The sequence below is a fragment of the Perca fluviatilis genome, chromosome 9 (genome assembly GCF_010015445.1).
Source record: "Perca fluviatilis chromosome 9, GENO_Pfluv_1.0, whole genome shotgun sequence".
Taxonomy (NCBI): domain Eukaryota; kingdom Metazoa; phylum Chordata; class Actinopteri; order Perciformes; family Percidae; genus Perca; species Perca fluviatilis.
In genome coordinates, this window is record NC_053120.1 from 20,266,094 (window position 1) to 20,290,859 (window position 24,766).

The following is a 24,766-nucleotide window of genomic DNA, read 5'->3' on the forward strand; positions in this document are numbered from 1 at the left end:
TAATGCAAAGGCCTTCAAACTTGTGATTGTGTGTTCTGATCCATCGTTGTAAGGACCAATGAGTTTTAGACCAACAAAGTAAGAATATTTTGTATTGCATTCAGCTGCATAACGCTATCTAACTTTATGTTAAGACTTAGGGAGAGATTTAAGGTTTTGAGTTATTTTACTGCCTTTGGCTGCAACTTTATTTGGTTTTTGTGTGTTCGTTGGCTCCTTGAATGTGGACAAAAGAAGGCAGACGGCCTATTTTTGGCTATGAATTACCTCTCTATGGATTCTGATTCTGATGATGTTGATGTTGATTTTAAGACATTTTTAAGACACAACTAAAGACAAAAATGTAGTTTAATGGCCTTTGGTTGCTCCTAGTGGTTTTAATATTCTAGTATTTTATTGATCTTTTATTTTTAAATTAACCTTACAAGGGTTATTTTGTTTTTGTTTTATTTTGTGCACATATGATTCTACACACTCCAATACAGTAGGTGGCGGGATACACCTTCAAAGTTGGTTTGCGGTATGCTAATAAACACAGAAGAAGAAGAAGAAGAAGAAGAAGAAGAAGTGACTTTTTGAAAGTGGAGAATAAGTGTGCTAAAATTTCAACTCTTCCTCAGATGTCTACCTGCAAGCCAGCACCTTAGAAGAGGTTTGTGTTCACCTTTAGTTCTTCATTAAACTCTCAGTTTATTGTCAACTCTTTTGTTAGTTTAGTTTAGTTTTGATGTCATATTTTCCTATAGCAGTATTCAATGTATCCATCCTAGACCCTAAACCAAAATATAACATTGACAAACTGAAAACTTTTCAGTTCACTTTCCTTCAGATTTGGCTGCAAATTTAAACCTCCCTAGGTAGCTCCTTGGGGTCATTCAGCGTCCATCTCTTCCCGCTGCGTGTCCAAAACCTCCAGATTCTCCTTTGTGCCTTTCAATCACTGTCTTATCATGTTATCATAGACCTATGGCTATGTGGATAGTGCTGCAGCTCCAAGCAGGTTTGCTGACACACATCATGAAAACTCTCTCTTCACAAGGTATAGAAGCAGAATCTAAAATTAAACGGGCCAGGAATGAGAATGACAAGACATTTGGAATAAGACATTTGTTTCATAAAATATTATTTCATTATTAGAAATACCTGTGGCTTTAATTTTAAAATGTAGTATTGAGAGGAGCCATTCATTTGTGTTGAAAGGTAAGTCTGGTGATATTATATATTTTTCTCATAAACAAATCCAACAATGATTTGATCCTACTAAGAAGTATGTGATAAGTGTGATACAGTAAAGCTTATTCTTTATGACTATCAAAAACTATCCAAATGATTATATATACTATATGATGACTATCAAAAACACATCAGTGAGCCGCGACGTTGTGACAAGTTCGTCTGTTGATATATTAAATCCCACATAGATTGTCCTGCTACCAAAAATACTCCCTAGAACACCAGATACATGGCTGAAAATAGTCCTTACGAATGCACTATTTACTCCTGTTTAGAGAAACTAAAAACTACAGTGCCCAGCTGTTGTACTGTAGGAAATGATTGTCCTTTTTTATTTAAATTAAGGTCATTCGCGACATTTGTTGACAGTTGCAAACAAATACAGGACGTCGCCAGCCTTACATTATCTTTTAAGGTGGAATAGACATCCAGGCTAATCACAACATTTTGCATACCTTCAAAATGTACAATGAGACAAAAAAAAGCTGATGTGTCTGGGTAAGTCCAAACTACCCCTTTAACATTACAATTAACATTAGGTAAGATTAGCCACGTGTGAAAATGTCACATGTGCCCAAAATCCATGAGCTTTGCTACTTTAAGTTGCATTGCTGTTAGAAAATGGCTTGCACTGTTACACTCCCACAAGCCAATCACAGCACAACCTGAAAACAAAGATTATACTGTTTTTAAAATTCAAGAGAAAGTCATTGACGGTTGAAGGATGTGACTTGTTGTTTGCAATGCATTTCGGCTGCAAATGTCTGCAGATGCTGGATAGAGAATATAGCCAGTCCTCATAAGTATATTAATGAAAACATCAGCGTGTGTATGTGAGCCTGTCACAGGACACAGATGAGCGGGGAGGATCGGGTCACTGTGAACCCACAGAGAAAAGTGAGGAGAGGAAAGGGGGGAGGCTAATGTGGAAATGAAGTGTCATTGTGTTTCACCTTCATTAGCCAGAGTCACCACACGTTCTCACCCGGCCTTCGTGTAGTTAACCATCTCAGCTGCTGCCTTGCATAATGACTAAGTGCAGTAAATGGAGAGAGACACAGGGTGACACTCGCCTTGGGAGGGAGTGACTGTTGGAGAGTATCGTCCCTCATCAGTCATTTATTAGCCATTTTATCACGGCTGTCACAGGATGAAAAAAAAAACTACAATAACTTTGGTTCTTAGTTTTTGTGTTCTGATTCAGACACGAGGATTAAGGTCACAGTGTACTCGCTGCAGTAAAATATTTGTTCAAATAATAACGCAGAACTTTGGTTTGGAATAGGATCCGAAATATAATGAGATTGTTGGCTCAGTGGTTAACACTGTTCCCTCACAAACAGCCAGGGTTTGAATATGTTCTGTGTGTGCGTTCACACATTTCCACATTTGAAAGTGACTTTCCTTCTTGTCCACTCATACTCCAAGGATATGAACTCCTGGTGAAATTAATAACTAGCCAGTAGATATGACTTCAAATGTGTCTGTCTGTTGTAGGTGTTAGCCCTGCGATGAACTGGCAACTGGTCCGAGATGTTTTCCTGTCTCCGGCTGAACGTGGATTGAGAATAGACGCACAATAAATAAACCCTGATGAGGCATAAGCAGGTAGAGAAAATTTATGAATGGAAAGATGGTTGTGTGCAGACACCTCATGGTCACGCTTTTCTTCTTGACCTATCAAATGCTTGCAAGATTTTCAAATTCCTTCTTCTTTCCTTGTCATCCTTTTACTACAATTGTGTCACCACTACTGCTCTTCTGAGTTTGTGTTTCATGTTTGCCTTTTTTTTTTATATAGGCCTATTTCTGCCTTTAGACAGTGGTCCTTGACAGGAAGGCTATAATAGGCAACGTGTACCGTAGCATCATTACGTAGCTGGCTGAGCCCAAAATCCATGGTTAGATTTCAAAAGGCCCATGAATGAGAAATAGATTCATCACTTTTATAAGAAATTGAAACTACTGTTGAATGTGAATGTCAGACACATAAAACATAAACACTGTTAAACAGTACTTCACAAAGGGCTTTTTTTTACCTCCTTTCCAAGTGTCCATTTGTCCACATCCTAGCCTTTAGACAGTCAAGCATAACATAACTGAAGTCTTCATTTGCAGTTCTGTTGTCATATTGTATAGACTTGTTTCAGTCTCTGAGTCCATTAAGTTTGCAGCGGCAAAAGCGCTTTCCTCCAATTTACAGTTATTGTTTTTCTAACAATCAGTTGAAGTATGCGTAGTGTAACTTTGGTCTTTGCCCATTACATTTTGGAGTAGTTTTCCAAGTTATCATTATACAGTATACATACTATTATTTTCTCAATCTCCTCTTTTATATCTTGCCAAAATCCCTGCAGTACTGGACTGTCCCAGAAGGTTTGTGAATGGTCTCCAGTCAGCCTAAACTACTGTTTAAAAATGGCAAAAAGTGGTGCATTCAGTGGCTTAGTGGTTAAGATGCATACAACCGCAACTTCCCCGGTTAGATACTGGCCAGGGTCGTTCCCCTCTTCCTCTCTCCATGTTTTCTGTCCTTATCTACACTGTAGCTGTCCAATAAAAGAAGAATCACCCCCAAAAAAGATGGCAAAAAAAAATAATTGTTGGGTAATTATGTCGGAAGTGGAAGAAGTTCAACACTGCTCACTATGTGCCCTGTTGCCCTCAGCAAATGATGGTATTGTTTTTCTCTTTAACCCATTTGTAAAATGGAGGAAACGTGCAAGCTGTGCTGAATCGGGCACGAAAGCATTTCACTTTACCACAACAACAAACAGTGTACATTTTACATAGAAGAAAGTCCAAGAAAGTGACAGCCCTATAGAGGACCCACATTTCTTTCAAAACTCTTCTTACTAAAAATAGGCTTCCATCTGCTAGCAGCGTGTGGTAAACTATTAAGCCATTGTGTATTTCTTAGTGTATCTGGGAATATGCTGTTCATGAAAATGCCATCATTATTAAAATGTGTCATGTTATGACACCTGGATGCTTGAGAAGTACGAAGCTGTCACATAATGCAGTGCATCTTGTTGACTCACCACTATCAAGATGCTGAAGTCTTCTTCAGTCACTTTGGGTTGTACAGTAACTCACCACAAGGCAAGGTAAGAAGAAAAAAAACACTTTACATGTTTTACAGACATGGAAACAATAACAATTAAAATCCAATAAGATAAACATAAAGATGGCATGAATGAGACAAATGAATTAGCCAATTGAGAACACAAGAACACAAGACCGAAACAAGCAAATACAACTATAAAAACAGGCATCAAGTCATTGAGATGACATTGAGATACTCGCAGACATGTTTGATGATGAGCCCCGGCTTTTCCTTTTTGTACATTTATTTATCCTTCTTTTATGGCAGAGCGTTTTATTGCTGCAGCTGTTGTTTTCCGTGTCATTTGTATTAAAGAATGAGGAAGCATCCTCTCCCATCATTGGAAACACTGACACTGCCGTGATTTATAATCCCTGTGAATAATTTGCAAAACATTCAATCTCTCTCTCTCCCTGTACAAGATGCACTGATATAAACCTCCTCATTTAAGACGACCCGTGGGATGTTTAGGACAGAATCTCTTTCAACACGGTTGCTGCAGGCTGGAGGCACGGTCGGCTGCTTCGGATTCGTTTGAGCATTGTCATTAGTTGTTAACTTTATTTAGAAAAACAATCAGCCATTCTGGTGGTAAAGTTATGTTTCCAATAGTTATACAAATTAGGGTTTTTTCCTTGGTTCAGTGCTATGCATCATGAAACTGTCATAGAAAGTGTATTTCAAAATGACATAGAAATGTTTGTGTGGACAGATATGCAGACCTCGTCCTCAAGCTGTTGGGTATGTTTTTCTTTATTTGCATTGCCGCATCGATAAATCACTTGACACCTTTACAGTTTTTGCTATTGGACTACAGAGAATTGCTTTTCCTGGAGAAATTCAGTACCTTTGTGTACATAACTGTGTGCTAGTCGATTTATCATCAGACAGTAATTCAAGTAATTAGGGCAGTTCTAAATCTATTTTTTTAAGGGATCAGGGACAATTGTGCTTTTGAATAGCAATTCAAATAGTGTTTTAAACTAAGAACAACAGTATCTGCAAGGCATAAATGCTATATGTCTTTTATTTATCCTTTTTAAATTTTTTTTATTAAAATTTCTGAAAGAAATATTTAAATTTACATAGCTCCTTTTATTTGTGGCTCTTTCTGTTCAAGCAAATGAGTAACTATTTAGTTTACTATACTGAAGAAAGATACATCAGCTCAAGTGTTGTATCTAATGTGGCCTTTTTCTCCTACCTTATATTTTGGAGGCAATTCGTAGATAGAACACTCCTGATGTCCTCTGAGGCGTGCCCTAGATGAAACAAAGCATACACCTCAATAGGTCTCCATGGGACTGGCGGCTATCTGACTGGCTCTTGAAGATTGACAAGTGAGCATTATTTTTCACAGGAAAGTGGCAGGCAGTCCCTTATGTGATATGGAGGCATGTGGAGGGCTGCTCTCTATCTTTCTCTCCATGTGTCTTTTTATTTTTTAACACCTCTGCTATTCAAGCAGGCCTCTGAGCATTTAAATGATCAGAATTCTGCAACATGGCTGTCTGCCCCCGCGCTGTCAAATTTGGACGGATATGTTTCAGCAAGCGAGAGAGGTAGACATGGACAATACACACACTACACAGATCCTGTAGACACACACGCACACACACACATTTGCCCACAAGTCCAGCGTCACTTCTCCAGACAGACAAACGCCTCTCGGCATTCCCGACAGTTGAGCCAGGCAGAAAAGTGGAAAAATGTGCTCCTCAGTGGAGATGCAGTCAGTCATACAGCTGTCCAAAGCCAGCAGCTAGCTGTTTAATCAGAGACTAGAGGGCAAAAGGCCAGAGTCTTTTTATTCGATTTTCACTCATTCCTCAACTAGAAAATCTAAAGTGAATTTATCATTCACTGTTTAACAGGAAATACTTAAAGTACTTAAATGACACTCAATAGTTTTATTTAACAAGCCCCCCTTGAGATTTCAGATTATGTTCTTTGTTATAAAATGTTTTTAAATTGTGACTTATCAGTTGGACATAAAAGACTGTAATAGCTGTAAGAACATTGATTTGTGTTGAAGTGGGTCAAGACAGATCATTAAGAAACGCTCTTTAACAACATATGTAGCTACATCCCAAATTAGATGGTCAGTTGTATCTTTAAACACAAATTTCCAATTAAACACTACAGCCATATGACACTAAACAACACAATTATGTACATGGATCTTTACTGGTAGCATTTGGATATTGCTGTGCGCAGATGTCACTGTCAACACAGACTGATTAAAGCTGATAAGAAAATAAATAAGCCACAGGCAGTCATTGTTATTGACAACACCATAGTGTGCCTCTAGTGAGCCAGAGCTTGCCAATTTTCAGGGAAAAAAAGCACAATTTAGTCAGTGGGGCTAGATCTGTCTACGTGCCCGCCTGCTGGCACTAAGCGGAATATGGCTTCCTCCCGTGCTCTTATCACTCGTCATTTGAATAAAACATGTTTATGTTACTATGCTAAATAGTGGCATGCTCAGGAACTCATTTTAAGTGGAGATGATCTGTCTAGATTTAGAGTCAATAAGAGACTTGTGGAAAATGAACACCGACAGAGAGCTGGACCACGACAATGGTTCACAGACACGTCACAGCTGCGGCAGCAGGTGTCCCCTTTCAACATCAACTATTTTAAGTGATGTGACTAAACAGGGAATACTGCAAGTATCCCTTTATTTTAAAAGTAATTTTAATGAAAGCTGGCACAATAAACAAATTCTGGGAGGCACACTTCTGTCACAAGCAAGTGATTTAATTTTCGGAGCCAATAAGTCCTGTTTTTTCTCAAGTCAGACCGAGGAACAGAGAGCGACACAGAGGAGCCGACAATGACTGCATCTGCCTGCCTGCTCCCATTTACATCAGTCTGAACAGAAATGCCTTGTGAATAGTAGATATGCTTACTGAGTGCTGGGCTACTGCCAGCACTGATCGATCTGGAAATGTTATCTTTGGGTGATTTATCTGGAGGCAGCTATTTTTGTCTGTATTTTTAAATGATTATTCTAATACCTTAATGAAATCTGGAATATCTTTCATATCTTGCCTGACTGAATTAAATTTTGGCAAATATAACACTGACCTGAGATAGCAGAGTGCATTTCAGTTCATTACTAAGTCTTTTTTTATATTTTATCTCATGCATATTAATCACAACCAGCATAATATCTATATACTGTGGATTTGTGCTGCAAATCTGATGGCAGGGATCACTGCCATGCTTAAATGTGCTCCAAATGTGAGCCGGGTCTTGAGCTGACCCGGCCACCTGGACAGGATGTTACTAAATTGCCACAGAGTAATCTCTTCATATCTATATGTGAAGCTTTTGCTGGTCAGCAGAACATGTGTCTGTCGAGGCTAAGAGATGTCAGAACCTGCCTTCCCTGCCCCTCGTAAACAGACTGTAAAGAATTGACATATTGGTCACAAATAGTTTCATCTGCCGGGGAAATCCAATATCCCCAGGATATCTCTGGGAATGATCCGTTTCCCCGTGTGCATGGGATTCTGAAGAGACCTTAGAGTCCTGAAGCAGGATATGTACTGTAAGCATTATGATGGCTATGATACACAACATTGACATTCTGAAAACGGGCTGTTCTTTGGATTTTCACAGGGGTGAAATTGAACAAATCAAATATACTGTATCTTGACAGTGATCTAAATCCTCAGAGCCCTTTTCAAATTATTTAGCTATGAGATGCATCACTAACATTCTGCAGAAGTGCCTCCACATGTCATGCTGTTGACTTTGACCATGCTGTCTAAATGGATAGATTGAGTTTTATTTAGTGGAAAAGTTCAATTTTGTGGGTGTACTTTATTTCCTTCTGAAGTTAAGGAAGTTAAAACACACCATGTTAATGGCTTTGTATTTGTTAGACTTAAATAAACAAGGAATACATTTTCTTGCATAAGCCTAAAGCAACCAAGTGTTAAGTTTCAGATCCATCGTAATGATAGTTGGCAGGGTTGAGAGTAGGGAACAGCTGTAGGCTCCCCATGTGTGCCCAACTAGCAAGCAAAGTATGTGTGGGGAGAATATATGCACACACGAAGGATCCTTTGGTGGCTGGTGAAAACGTCCTTCACACAGTCTAATTCACAGATAGCCCACAAAGGAGGCAAGGTCTGACATGACTAATCTTCTAATTCTCTGACAAATAGAGAATGTGTGGTACATAGAGGAATCAGGAGGATATAGTACAAAGACACTCCAATAACACTCCCAATAGATTTAGTAGTGTTTCCTCAAGTGTTGCATCGAGGAAAACTATAATTGTCTTTTTTTTATTTTCTGAAGCGAAAGGCTAAATTGCTTTTCAAGGCCACATTAGTCAATCCGAGATGCAGAGAAACATACACCAAGAATGGTATTGTTCACAGATGTAACTTCACGTGCAACACTGAAAGCACCCACAGCTGCAAAGAGATGGCTAAATTTGGGGAAAATAGCAAAGACCTCAATCCATAAAAAGTGGTGTTTTTAGTATCAACACTGCACATGTCCTTGTTAGAAGAAGATCAAAGACTTGATGTTAATTAATATTGTGTTCAGGAGTGTGCTTTACCTGGATGAAAGGTTTGATGATTAGGAATTATCCTTTTTTCATGTGGAGGAGGGGTAGAGGTACATTCAAAACATGTTGCACGGCTATGTTTACTGGTAGAAAAAAACATGCTTTTGTGTTTTAAAAGGAGCCACTTGGTAAAACAGTAGAACTGCATTTCAAATAGTTGTCATGACTTAATTATGGCTAAGAAGTGCTTATTTTGCCTTAACTATTTGAGGTTACAGTTCCAATCATGTAGTTAGAAACCTCTGAAACGGCAAAAGATAATTTTGGTTACCTTCATTAGCCAAGCTACAGGAGCAGCGTGGCTCCAGGGATGCCAATCTCAGTTTGACGATCTGACCACCACTTTGTTCCAGACTGACATATCTCAACAACTATGGGATGGATTGGCATGAAATTTGAACAGACATTCATTGTCCAGGATGATCCTACTGACTCTGGTGATCTATTGACTTTTCCTTGAGCCATGAGGTTGGTGTTCATTGTGTCAAGTGAAATGTCTCGATTATTAGATGGATTGGCATGCAAAAGAGATGTTAATGTTCCCCTGAGGTTGACCTGTAACAAAATTAACAATCCCTCAATTTACAATGTTCAGGTCAAATTTTGATTTGTCCAATTCTTTATTTTATGCAATACTGACATTTTCATCCTCAGCTGCACTTTGTGTTTAGTGCTTATTATCAGATGTTAGCATGCTTACATGTTAAACTAATCTGATAGTAGCAGTAGTCCATATACAAATCCACACTACAGTACATACTTATCTTCATAGTATACTGTTTTAAGTATACAACACACTTTACCATTTTATACTAACAGGAAATTATACTATATGTCTAACATTGGATGTCAATCAAACTGTAGCTTTGAAATGTATGAAATAAAATTGATAGAAATCAAAATATTTTTCCTAAGATTCAATACTTAAAGTGATGGTTCGGAGTAATTTCACCCTAGGATCCTTTGCACCATGACCTCGAGCCAAACACCCCCCCAGAAGCTTTTTTCACCTGGGTCGAATATTGGGAGATTTAGCATTATCAGCTGAATAGCTTAGCACAGGGGCTAATGGATCCAGGTTTTTATCTCTTAAGTTACCCCACTAATAATGCCCAAAATGATACCAAACTTCTACACTAGTACAAATAGGTTATGCACTCATAAAACGATGGATTGGAAAGTTTGTAAGTACACCAGAAGTTTATGTAAATAACACTTGCCTGTCTACCAAGTGCTTAGGGCCGTCTACAAATTACAACCCCGAAAAGAGATGCTGTAGTATAACTAGCAGGAGACAAGTTATAATTGAGGTAAGTTTGGAGACATTACCTTATTTAATCATTAAATTAATAAATATTTTGATGTGATACAGAAAACCCTGGTGAACCTGAAGTTACCTCGTTAACGCCAAATCTTGCTTCGTAGTCCAGGCCTCTGGCCTCATAATGAAAGCTTGTTTACTTTAGTAAAAGTGCCAAACAGCAGCTACATTACCTTGTTCTAGTTCTGCCTGCAGAGCCTTGTAAAAAGTATTAAGGTTTGGAAATTTGTGTTACTTTATTGATTTTATTTTTTAAGTACTTTAAATTTACCTGGATTATTTTAATTTAAGCTATTTTGTAATTAATTAATTAATTAATTAAAATTTATTTAATTGATTGGATGAACTATAATTTGCCTAAAGATGATTATTTTGTATTTTTGTCTGTCTGATTGAATGCTTGTGTAAAAAATAAATCAGATGTTACTCAACAGTTACTCAGTACTTGAGTAGTTTTTTCACCAAGTACTTTTTTACTCTTACTCAAGTAATTATTTGGATGACTACTTTTTACTTTTACTTGAGTCATATTATTCTGAAGTTTTACTTGAGTACAATTTTTGGCTACTCTACCCACCTCTGGTCGTCAGTCGGAGAAAAGGTTTAGCTGTTGAAAAACTCCTTTTTAAAATTATTTTACTTAAAAATGGAAGATTTGATATGTGCCTATAATTGTTCATTCGTGACATGTCTAGATAGCTTTTTTTAAAGTGGCTTGATGACTGCAGTTTTCGGTGGGAAGATACCTGAAAGAAGAGACGTGTTTACAATCTGTAGATCTAAAGCTGAACAATTTGAAACATTTTTTAAAAAGCCCGTTGGCAAAACATCAAGGCAACAGAAGGAGGATTTCAGATGTTGTATAATGTCCTCCAGGTTGTTACGGTTCATCGAATAAAATTACGTCATGGTATCTGAAATGGTTTTACATGGACAAAGGGACAACACATATCCTCTACCTGATATGGAGGCACTGACTGCTTGTCTAATTTTCTGAATTTTGTAAATGAAGAAGGAGGCAAATTTATTGCAGGCCCTGGTGGATAAAAGTTCAGATGCTGCAGATACTGGAGGGTTGGTTAACCTATAGACAGTAGCAAATAAGGCACGTTCATTATTATTGTTTTTGGCGATAATGTTAGAGAAGAAGGATTTTCTTGCATTTCTCAGTTCCAAATTATAAATGCAAAGTCTCTCTTTATAGATGCCATAATGAACCTTGAGATTTTTTTTTCGCCACCTACAGTACATTCAGCTTCTCTCCTTTTTCTGTCCTTATCAGCGTGGCGAGGCGAGATCTTTTTCTTACCAGAGACAATGGGATCAATAATATATATATATATATATATATGCAACAAACTCTTGTGGCTGTTGTAATTATAGTGAGAGCAAATGAGAAAGTGAGGTTACAAATTAGGAGGGAGGTTGTGGTAGTGGATGGGTCAAACACTGAACTTTCATTCAGGAGACCGGGATTAGTGTCCCATGTGAAACCAAAAGTCATCTGAGTTTTACGGATTTAGTGTGGGATACAGTGACGTCCATGAAGTTACGTCGTCATTTTAGCAGTTTTACGTGACTCATTTTAAGCCAATCCTTGATGTTTTGCTAACGCTAAGTATTTGTGTTGCCTAAACTTAACTAGTTCCGTTTCACCATGTTAAGCACGTGTTTTAAAACTGCGGCAGTTACGTTAAATATAATGGTCACATAATTACGGTCACGCGATTAAACTGCCACCTTGCAGCAGTAAATAAAATGGCCATATGTATAGGTTTGGGAGTCGTTGGAAAGTGTTAAGTTTAAGTTTGTGTTGCAATTACTTTCTGTTACGAGAGAGTCACTGTGGAGTTACACACACATACACACACGCACACACACAGTTACTGTATGCACACTGTCAACAAGCACCCATACAGAGAAAAAACATAAAAGGTTTCACAGGCTGTGCAGCAGGTGACTTTTCTACATGTCATTAGGCCATGTGGAAACATCTTTATTGAAAGAAATGCTTCAAGGAGGCACACATTCATCACCCTGACTGTGCTATCTTCTGAGTCATGCGCTCATATGCTGAAAGACTATACCGCACAGAAGCAGCAGGGAGGAAAAAACATCTTCAATTTACAGCTGCGTGTCTCCCCTGCTGGGTCTGCATGTACAGCATCAATCCATTCACTGTAGGGAAATATTACACAGTCAACACACAAGGAAACAGATAAACAAACAGGCTCAATATACATATCAGAGATTTCAACCATGTCGCTAATAGAGCCATGGCTCCCCAGCTTCTTTTTCTCTTTTCTTGTTCTCTGTTTCTTTCCCTCGCTCCATGTCTTTCTCGCCATGTGTGATATGTCAAAGTCTTATTTCCATGTCCTGGCGCCACTTATACTCAAGGCAAACACAGGGCGGTATGTGTTGATGATTGTCAGCGCCATTTTTTATCTTTTTTTTTTTTTCCCCCCGAAAAAAAAAGGCAGTGGACATTATTATGTTCTGTCAACTTCTGTCTTTTAGAAAAAAAAAAAAACAAAAATTTTTTTTTTTTCGCCCAGAATCCCACATGACAGCCAGCACAAGGCCGTGACAAAATCGTTTATGAGGAAATAGTTTATCATGGCCATGGTAAACATTGTCCATCACACATGAGAAGAGCAATGGATGTACGACTTTGACGGGGAGAAACTTGGATTGGAGACATTTGGGAGCTGAAGTGGAGGCATGAAAGATGTAATTCAATGTGATGGGGGAAAAAACAACATAATCATCATGTTTTTGTTGTGTCTCATTTGTTCAATGTTGGATCCATCCGTGTGTGAATATTGGTGTATCTGTCTTGAAAATAGGGACGGAGTACGGTAGGGAATATAATTCATATCAAACTCAAAGTTGTGTTTTCCTCGTCAAAGGGAGGACTGTTTGTGCAGCTTCAGTATGCCTTGAGTTTCCACTTCACATGGATCACAGATCTGACAGACTTTTATTGTCTAAGATTTTTTTGTTGTTCTATTCCAGTGAATTATCTAAAATGATTCTTGCAGTGGTGGAAGTAGTATTAAAATCCTTGACTTACATCAAAGTAGAAATGTTATAAGTAAAAGTCCTCTATTCAAAATGTTACTCAAGAAAAAGAAGTATTAGCAGCAAAATATCATAATATAATATAAAAAAGTATCACAAGTATTTCTTGTGCAGAGTGATCCCTTCCAGTGTCACATTATTTTATGTATATGATTAATATCATCATAAAACATGGGATTTAATGTGTAAACAGCATTTTAATGTTGTATTTGATCAAAGTTTAGATCATTTTAACACCTTTTTTATACTTTATTTTTTAAGAAGCATAGCAATACAACAAATAGAACAAATAGTTTTTCACTAATGCATTCATACAAATGTTATACTGATGGAATTACATGCCAGTTCATACAGTAACTTATCAGTTATTATAGGTCACAAACACAATCCATTGTTCCCAGTACTGTAAGAATGTATTAACACAATTTATTAAGTCATTCTCTCCATACTTTGAATATTACTCACAATACCTATCCAGTCAGTCTTAGTTGGAGGTTCGGTCTGTATTCTTAACTACTTTATTCACTGTTGTGCAGTTCATTTACATAATATGTTTAAGCCGATTATGTATTTAGTTAAATATTAACCGACGCAGTAACCGTGGCTGTCAAGTAGATATTTAATAAATAGGTAACATAAAACTGAAATACTCAAGTTAAAAACCCAACCCAACATGTTTTATCGTGTATTCACCTTGATGTTCAAAACTTCAGTGTGTTTCCCAGTGTGATTTTACATAACACAAACTTAACAAAAGTAGCTTATATCATGTATAAAGAAGAAATTATTTCCAGTTGAGGTTTGCGAAGCAGAGACCTGAACAATGATCCATTGTGTTTCCCACAGAAGTATAAGCCACATTCCTGGTGGAAAGTTTTTGAGCGGTTCAGCCAGATGGAGAGCGTATTGAAAAACAGGAGATTGTGGGGGCAGCGGGGGCCAGTTCCACACCTCGTTCAGCCAAGTGGGCCAATCATTAACAGATTTGACCCCTCTTTTCTTGACTGTAAGGGAGAGTTCTGGCTGGTGCCGCATTTCTCTAAGAGCCCTCGGGCGATCCCAGCACATAGCCTCCAACATATGGAGAGATGTATGTGCCTGAAAGCAAAGAGCTTTAAAATGACTTCTCTACAAGCACTAAATGCTGTGAGGTGCAGTTAGAGATGGCACGTCACACTTGTGGTTCAGGACAGGACATTTGGAATTTGCAGTTGTTAAATTCGGTAATCTTCTAAATCCACGTTAAGAGCTGACGTTGAAACCCTAAACTGTTGCCAGCAACATCTGTATGCTGGCAGTTGCTTGTCAAGCTAGGACACAATATGGTCGAGTGTGACATCCAGTCAGCCTACAGTGAAAGTTGTTCGTCATCACTCACCATACAGTACGAAGCCTCATACAAAGTTCTGTGAAATGACAAGACCTTAATAGGTTCTGTCCTAAACTCCTGTTAGGCACCAATTCAAAATATCTGGGCTCGTATCCAGGGGATAAAATAATGACTCTCTCCTGCAGTCCTTCCTTAATTCACACAGTCATTTGGACCTCACAAGTCTAACATGTCTTGCAGTGCCATTATCTTTGGTAAGTGTTAAAGTCGCTGTTTCTGTTTCGACAGTCTCCCTAATAACGTGTTGAAAATTGATGCACACACTGTCAAAGTCTTGAAATGATATTTCAGATGACGGGATCATTAATGATGACGGAGGCTAATCAGGAGGTGACCCGTAAATGTCCAGGTATTGGTGGGAGTGTCTGCTTTGGCTAACAGCAAATGGTGTGTTCAGGCATTTTAACCACTTTATATTCCATTTGGAGAATAGGAGCACTCATGCATCAAAAAAGATCTTGTTCCAGTTGCTATTGAGGTGTCTCCTCTGAGAATTGCGAATGTCTAAATTGAAAATTAAAAATAATTTCACAATCTATTTCACTCAATTTAAGACATAACTGTTTTGTCACGTTAATTATTTAGAATAAAAAACGTTTTTATTTGACTCCTGTCTTTGGCCACAATGAAACACTCACAATACACTCACTACACTAAGTCTAATTAATACGTGTGTAGTTAATGCCACCATGTTTACGTAGCATTTGTTTATTAATAACGATTGCAAAACGAGTGATGATAATTGACTCAATTAGTATTTGCTGTCATTAGTAAATATATGAGGCCCAATCACTGACTTTATGAATGGAGTCATACTATAAATACTAATATTCACCTTCAAGTTTCAACAGTTTTTTTCCCTCTGTCCCTCTCTCTCTCCGCTTAACACAGGAACACTAAGTAAATTAAATTAAATTTACTTTCTTGTTTGTTTCCTGTGCTGCAAGCAGTTCACTTGGTAAATGGCTATCTAGCTTGTTATTATCATTTATATGAGGTGTTTTAATCGTAAGAGCACTGTCCCAAGTCAGCTTATTGTTGAGCCTTTGTTAATGGGGATTTCAGCTGTTTGTTTCTTTGCACATATGTTGCATGGTACATAATGTGTACACAATAAAGAGAACAAAGGGAAATAAAAACAAATGCTGTAGAAGTGTGGTGGACCGATGAAACCCATTAGTGTCATCACACCAAAAGAGAAGAGAGAGAAGCATGTCTTCATAACTTGGAGTTTAATTTAAAGAACACATTTACCCAAAAAAACAAAAAGAGATTTGATGGACTCATTTGCATCAATATGGAGAATAATAAAAAGAGAAAATAAAAACAGTAAACTGTAAGCGTGCATGTTTATGAGTTTGTATTTCAGGAAACTGAAAAGGCAAACAGTTATAACAAATTGGTAGGTCCGAGTAATGAAACTAATTACGCTATTTCCTCTTTCTGTATTGCCTATTATTGGAATTGTGATGTTGTATACAGGTCATAGTAAACTTGCACCTCCAATGAGCTCAAAGTTGTTTAGTTTTTCTTGATTCAGCACTGCAGCGTTGCAGTGGCTCACTGTGCAGCCAGCCTTCTTACACTCCCTGAGGTGCAGCAACTTTTTAAGATGTGTAGCCACCTTTTTTTGTGCTTTTCACTGTGACTGTGCAATCATGTTTTCTATATATCTGCCTTTTTTAATTTACCTGGAAGTAAAACTTTTTGTTATTCTAAAGACAATTGGAATGTGTAAACTTGTGATAATATCTGATTCTGAAAGTAAAGGCTTTTTGGACAAAGACTTCATTTGTTAGCATCTTTTCTAGTGACGTCACGGCACAAAAGGAAAGAGAAGATAAACAACTTGCCAACTCTGCTCAGTATGATTTTCATAAGGCAAAAGGTGCTGTTTGGTTTAAGTTCTTAGGTTTGTCAACCGCTAATCAGGACCGCCTCATGATTTAGAGTTAATTTTTGGACATTCATTTGATGATACAAAGTTGGAGTTATTGTGTTTGAAGCACCAAAACATGGACAGGGTGAGTGTGTGGATGCTCATCGTGCAATCAAAGGTTTTTCATCAGACTCCTCTCTGTAAACATTGGCATCCCTAAGCAAACCACGCAGTGATTAAGAGGAGTCCGCCGTTTTCACAGAGACTTTTAACTTCTGCCAAAAGCTTCAAAATGATCAAGAGAGGCATGTTGTTTTCTTTCTTTCTCTATCTAGATAGATAGTCATCAGTTGATGACTGAAATTAGCCCATAACCCCCCGACGATCAACCCTTGACTTGCTTTGTAATCCTAGGTTATTTCTTTTGTAGTCATGAAGTGACAACTACAACGTCTGACTGATTTTGCAGCTTCTCTGTTTCCTAAATGTGTTCATGGTATGGGATTGCAAGGGCCTTTGGTTTTATTCTATGAATCTATTTTTTTATCTGAGTGGAGTAGTCTGTGTTGTAATTCTTGGCTGCAAACCCATCTTGATGTTATATCCCAGAGTACGGGTGTTGTATCTAAAGGCCTTGCGTGTCTGACGGATGAAGACTGAGCTGAATGATGATTTAGATTTGTGTGCAGGTCAGATGACTACATGACCACAACCTGCACTTTGATTAGAATTTAACAAAATCCCTCACTCCTCCCACAGAAACCAACAACTAATGTCACCTTTTGACCTGACGTTGTTGGCCTCACTCCTCCTGCAGACATTCAACAAGATTAATGTCGGGCTTCACTCTAATCTGCTTTGTGTAGATAAGAGTGGACTCAATTGAGCAGGAAAAGCCACAGATACAAAAAATAGTACGCTGGCTTTTCAACATGTTCAAGTGGTCAAGGTGACCGATTTCTGATTTTTTTTCTTTTAAGAGGAAGTAAGGAAGCGAAAACTGGCTAATACAAATCCTTGTCTCAGAGGTGTCCATTTAGTCTGGATCAGGAAAAACTTTTTTTTTACTGCACGTCATTCTGTGATCTTATTTGTGCCATGTTGACAGAACAGCTCATGATACACCGTAAATACACATTGCAGCAAATATATCCCCTGTGAATGTATGTCGAAAATAAATGTTGCTTTTATCATTAAAGCTAGAAAAAGCTTTTTATTGAACGCCAAGTTTCAGTTTCGAAGCTCTGCAAGAAAAATGTGGTGAAATCAGATCAAAGGCTGCTTATACTTGAACGTTGAGTGCTTTCATTGAGTAAGTGTTGTTTTGTGTGAAAAAACAGAGTTCTGCTAAACATTTACCATATAAATAGGTAGATAATTTGGCTGCATCCTGTAAGAGTGAATGATCTCACTTGCAAGATTATTTGCAGTTGCCAAGAACACTGACATTTCTGAGTATGAAAACACAATACGTCATCTAAAATATGCAGGCATTTACAGGATAAGATAAATGACACAAAGTTAGACTAATGGCCCCTAACCTGAAAAGATGAGTGTCTTCATCAGTCAAGGCCTTTTTGTTGTTGAAGAAAGCTAGGCACGGGCATTGCAAGGACTGATCGCCTTGAGACGAGTTTACCGAAAACGCTACCAGGCAGCGCGACTATGCTCTGAACAAATGGGTGCAGAAAAGCCGGGCAGGATTTATGGTGGAGAATGTAGGGAGCCTGGTTGACTGTAAAAGGGAGAGAGAAAAAAAAAAAAGAGGACAGATTTTCATCCATTTTAGGAGGAGGTGCTGCTGCTGAAGTTGTGTTGTCAGCAGGAGGAGGGAAAGCCCTGGCAAGCTGCCGTTCCTGGCTGAAAAATGTTCACACAAAGTGATCAATAGATCTTTGATAAGGCTAACACGCCCTGGCATGTGGTTATTCTTTCAAGTTGTGCATCGGACACGCACTCGTGTCATCAAGGGCACGCATCAGTGAGCTGACCCCGTTGTGAAGATGACTGAGGCACTGTATCCCTTAATGGTAAAGCCTTAAACCCTTTAAAACAAAGAAGACAATAAATATTTAAAGACCCTGAACATTTCTCAAATAGCTTTTCAATATGGTCGACAACACCGTGGCATTTACTGTCAAAGTCAGAACTGTTTTGGTTTTCTGTATTTGGGGTTTTCTTTGTATAGATCTACTTAACATTTGAAACCCTGTTTTCAGGGTCTATAAAAGACAACACTTCCATGGTGAAGCATAAACTATGTAACAAAACAACACATTATAAACACAATTTTTCTTTTAACTATTTAAACAAACTTTATCAGTCAACATTTCTTCTTTATGCTTCATCTTGGTGTATTTCGACATTGGGTTGCTAGAATAGTTTCCAGTGCGAGTTCCAGCGCCTGTTTCTGATCATTTGATTAAGTGAGTCAATTATTCACCACCCATACGTCAGGACGAATTAGACAACTGAGTGTGGAGAGTGTTATAGGACCAGTTCTGTTATGAAACTGCATTTTTTCAATGTGACAGAAGTTAAGCTGTGGTTGAGTCATACAGTATAATGTATGTTCCTCACTGTAATTTGGATACAGTGTTTTTCCAACTTTCTCCAACAGAAATGTGTAAATGTTGTGTGAATGGAAATACAGTCACTAGACATGAGTTCACTCCCATCGCTGTACATAAATAGCACATGTTGTAGGGAACCATAAGCCTCAGCCCTGAACCGTTTCAGATATATGGGTCTCTCTGGAGTATTTAAATCCAGCTGAGATGACTGATGGCCGCGGCTGCCACAGAAGCCATACTGACATGTCCTTCTTGGTTAAAGCCAGCGTTGCAGGCCTTTTGTAAAAGCAAAGATTTGGTAAATAAGTGCAGTGAAGCAGTGAAGATAAATTGGTCCTATCACCCAAATTCATTTATCTCTTCAGCCAATGATTTATTTAATTCCTTATCTACAAAAAGGGGCATTATAACATTGTGAGCAGCCACTGTGCATTTTCACATTGATGATGCCCACCAACTTTGCCAAGAATATGACCTCAATTCAACTCATCATCTTCTGGACATGGACAGGCAGTTTAGCTACAAAAAGTAAGGTACTGGAATTTTTATGTATTCCACATATTTATAGCTGTATGCTGTATCACATGTATCATGTGACTGGCCGGCGCTTGCCATCATTTCGCAGGATACCTTACAAATTGTTATTGTTATTGTTATTGTTATTGTTAAGTTTTCGTTCAATATCAAACGAACACGTTTATGAGAATGCGTTGATATGGAAACTATTTTCATATGTGTAAGACTATCTTTAAGCACTATCGGTGGGAACATCTCTGAAAACGATTAGGTGAGTTACACAGAGATCTTTAGTCCCTCGTAGTCTATATCCACGACCTTCCACTTCCGATAGATCTGTTGTAACTGGAAATTCCGCCGTATGTCCTTCTTTTTGGCCGGAAGTCTGTTACCTTCCACTTTCTTGGTGTTGGAATTTTAAACTCCGGTTGATTTATTAGGGCTATGGTTAACTGCTCCTCAGATCTCTGCAGGTTAAATTGAGACAGTCAGCTGTCCAATCTGAGTTTTCTGTTGCACGACTAAAACAATTTTTGAACGTACACATGTTCCACCACACAGCACCGGGGCCCTGTGCAGCTCTTGGTGCCACCCATGACGATTGTGATTTGTTTAAAGAAATGCTAATAAACCAGAGCACGTTGTTCTCCATTCCCGGAATGCTGTGTGGACTCTCCAGACCCTCTTCCGCAGCTCTGCGAAAGTCCCTCCTAACCAATACTTGCCAAAACGTATAAATGCAATGTGTAAAAATTTTAAATCTACTTAAAGTGATTGCATTTTTAACAACCCTCCCTCGCAGGCAGACAAATAAACATATCACTATTACATTTGGCCCCCCTCACTTTATATAGTTACCAAATTATTTCCAGTTAGGCCTGTTTGCAGCATTTGAACTGACATCTCGTCCCCCCCCCCCACCTCCCAGAAAGCCTCTAATCAGGTTGACCATATTTGAAATCAAGAAGTTGTTTCTGTCAGCCTCTCAGAGTTCAATATTGTGACTGTTATCCCTGAGACAGTTATTCAAATTCACTCAGTGTGATTCATATAACTCTTTGGCTAACAGTGACTTCATGGCACAGCATGTTGTTTCCATTAAATCTGGGTTATGTCAATTTATTGTGCAGTATTTGCTCAGCCACATAGCTAGAGATTGAATTGGTTCTTATATTCCAACATGCAACGACCCTCGCCAGCCAATCAATTTATTCTGTACCTAAAAGAACTGCCAGAAAAACTAAAAGGTGGCCAATGTTACTGAGGTAGAATGAATTTCAATAAGGACTTTTGCTGATACTAAAACAGAGGAAACTGCCGATAGTCATAACAACACTGTGGTTTCAACTATAGATGAATCATGTTTTCTTAGATTTCAAATAGGGTAACCAATCAACTCATAAGCCATGCCTTGAAGGGGAAGTGTGCCGATCAAAGTCTGTTTACACTAGGGGGCCCGACCGAAGCGCCGTTTGTACCATGCAGGCCTCCGGGGGGCCTCTTTGAGGCTGGGGGTGTCCCCTATATTTAGTGCCCGGTAGGGTTCTGCCAAAAGGGGCCTTTTTTGTCCCTTGGCCCCCAATGGACTTGCATTGCAAATGTCCCAGTGTCCCTAGGCAGGGTAAGGAACTTTCATTGTTCTGATTGAAATTATAACTAGTTCAGGTTGGGAGAGAGTCATGGTCAAGGTTAAAAGTAGGTAGGAAATGGTAGAAAACGGGAAGAGAATATTTGTTTTCTGTGTCAAAGTATGACTGTTGACACATTCATCCAACCTGACCTCCTCCCTCTGCAGACCTGGTACTGGACTTGGTGTGGATCTATAACAGCGTCACACTATTTCCTCCTTTGCTCCCAAAACACAAGAGTCATAAAACAACCACTTTGTCACTTGAACATAGTCATATATCGTTATCAGCCATTTGCTGCAACAACTAATGCTGTTGTTTTGTGCAGGGAGGACAGACAACTCTTATCTGTGTGATATGATATTTGGACATTTAATTTTTTTTAACATGCGTTTACAAAAACAGAAGAAACAAAAACAATAGAGGAATTTATCAACATAACAGATTTACAGAAGTGTCAAAGAATAGATATAACAGGTATAATGTGTCGTCAGAATACTGTATAAGTTACAGCACTGCATCTCTCATCTCTCATAAATGTAAATGTAACTGATAATGAACAGAAAAATATAGTTTAGACAATATCCTTAAAAATTCTCTGTTCATTATTGCCTTTGTGACTTTGTAGAATAAGGCGGTGTAATCTATCAGAAAAGTGTGGTTCGTACAATTTTAGGGGATTATATTTATTATAACAGAGGATTTAACTTTGCCTTATAGACGGAGGATTAATGCCACACATTTACTATGTGTTAGTCCAAGATTTTCCTTCCTGTTATTACAGACAATTTTGTCTGACTGTATCATCTGGTTTATCTGGTATAATGTGGTCCTCACAGTTTCAGACAAACCTTTTTATCTAATTACTCTGCATGAGAGCTGCATTTCAGGCCGCCCTGGACCAGCAGACAGGTTTTAAAGGAAATCTTGACTGCTGCTTCTATGATCAGTCCCAGAATATCTGAATAGACTCCAGTTTTACAGCTTCCAGGCTCAATTGGAAGTGCACTTAAACAAGATAATGGTCCGTGGTAGAATAAAGGCCAGGAAGTTCTTCAGGTTTTGTTTGGTCTAACAGAGCAGTGTCTGTTTGCAGCATGGAAATGTAGGTTGGAGGAATATCTCTTACAGATGTTTACTTTATTGTTTGCATCTGTATGATGATGTGATATCAGGCATCTTGTGTACTAAAAGAGATGTTTGGGTGTTTCAGTCCACCACCTCTGAAGCAACATGTGCTCCCTAACTAGCCTGGGATCAGATTCCAGCTTTTTGATCCCATGTGTCTCCCCTGCTTTTCAAATCCTGGAACAGATAAGCTAAAATACAAAACATATGTCTCACCTATTCAAAGTGACAAAAAAAAATGCGAAATTTTAAACAAATCATTTTATTTTACATTTTCTGCACCTTAGGACTCACAATTCACCAATAATGCCTTGGAAACATCTCAACTGATTGCATCAAGTTGTGCTGGTAGGTGTACATAAAAAATGCAACGAATAAAACTATCACAGGAATCCTGTAACATAAATCTCCTTTTCTTTCCTTAGCTGATGCCCCACTGCTTTACACTCCAGTCCCTCCTCATTTTTTGCCCCAAACCCCTGATCCAACATCCTGCTTCAACATGAAACATGCATTATCAATTTCAGATAAATATCCTCCAAATGTCACGTCTGCCCTGCTCTTATTGTTTTCTGCTTGTTTTTATGGACTTCCTGTTTTATTTTGATATCCATTGTTTGTCTTCATTCACTTCACTTGTCTTCCTGCCTTTGTTTGTTTCCCGCCTTTTTTGATTACCTGTCTCCTCCCTAATGTTATTCACCTGTGTCTAGTTGTCTTCCCCTCCCCCGTGTATATATACTCACCTGTGTTCACTTGTTCCCTGCCAGATTGTTGTTGAACCTTTTGTGTCACACTCTCCAGCGTTGTTCCCAGTGTTTGTTTGTTCTATGTTATTCGACTTTTTGTTTGTATTTTGACCACGTCTACTGCCTGCCGATTTTGTACCTTTGCCTGGATTGTTCTCTGGACAATAAACTACCTACCTTTTACTCCCTGCTCCGAGTCGTGCATTTGAGTCCGCCATTGTACCGTGACACCAAATGCTGTTTTATCGTTTAATGACATGCCATCTAAAAGGCATTAAAAACATTTCTGCATCAAAATGTCTAAAAATGAATAGACGTTTTCTGTTTTGTTGAGTTGTGTACTTGTGTTAACCCAAAGGTTTCCAACAGTGTTCAAACCCAGAGAAATCTGTGAGTGCCGTTACCCCCTCTAGTTGCTCTAACTTCCAGATGAAACGTCAGAGAGTAATTGTAAATACAGGTCACAGAATTATTCTCAGTAACAGCAATGCAGCAACTGTTGCCATACAGCATACTTTTTATTAATTGCATGCCATTTTGCAACACAGTATTCAGAGAGAACTTGTTGAATTTGTTGATATTTCAAAATTGATCTAGTTTACTTTGCTTTGGTTTTGAAAATGAAATAATGTCACTAAATATTGTAAAAAGTTTGTAATTTGTTCCTTCAAAAGAACTGCAGCTGAGGTCAGCTTGATTTCATCTTAGTTTTGGAATTTGATACTGTTAATATATCCCTTTAAGTGGACCAGTAAACATTTTTAAGTCACAATTTGCAATAATATTATGCATATGTTAACTATAATGGTGCTAATCCTGGGAAGACATTATCACATGTTTTTCTTAAATTGGCAAGAGGTGCACATATTCTGTATTAAAATATATTTATCCTGGAAGAAACAACATTTCTCCATGAATCTCTATGAATGAGACATATAAGCTAAGCAAAACAATAAAATGGCTTCCAATTTGAAAAGTCAAGAACAATCATCTGTACCCAATGACTGCAAAGTACAACTACTTAGTTACTCTGCACCCACCTGTGATTGTGACACTATCACAGAGTCCAGCACTCTGCATCAGGTACACTTCATAAAAAATTCAAAACACTTTCCCAGGCAGTTGTAGCCTGAGGCTGTCAAGGTTTGTCTTTGTAACAATTTGATAATACTGGTCACACTGCATTCGGTGTCCTTGAGTTGCAACAAGGGCGAGAGATTCGTTTATTAAGTCCTTATAGACGCAAAGCAGAAAAGAAGAAAAAAAATTAAATGAATGAAAGTCACTGCGATTGTTTTGAATGACAAGGTTGACAATTCTCAGAGTGCATTATTAAATACTACCTTTGAAAGAAGTGAAAGACCAATGGAGCAAGACATTTGATAGAGTAGAGGGTAGAAAGTATATGTAAGTAACAATAGACGTATTTAAACAATCACCTGCCATCCAGGGTGCAAGAGAAATGATTCATAACACAATACAATGAAATGTTATTGGGTATATGAAATTCTAATACATACGCATAATATTTAATAGTCTCTGCCATGTAGTCTACTTATTGTGTTTGT

The 24,766-nt window shown here is 38.2% G+C and overlaps 1 long non-coding RNA gene across 1 annotated transcript; it reads left to right on the forward strand.

Moving 5' to 3' along the window:
- The first annotated feature begins 557 nt into the window (after positions 1-557).
- Positions 558-23,288, forward strand: LOC120565226. Its single transcript, XR_005640207.1, has 4 exons — positions 558-652; positions 2,731-2,841; positions 22,737-22,797; positions 22,875-23,288. It is a non-coding gene; the product is annotated as an uncharacterized LOC120565226 (long non-coding RNA).
- Positions 23,289-24,766: the final 1,478 nt, after the last annotated feature.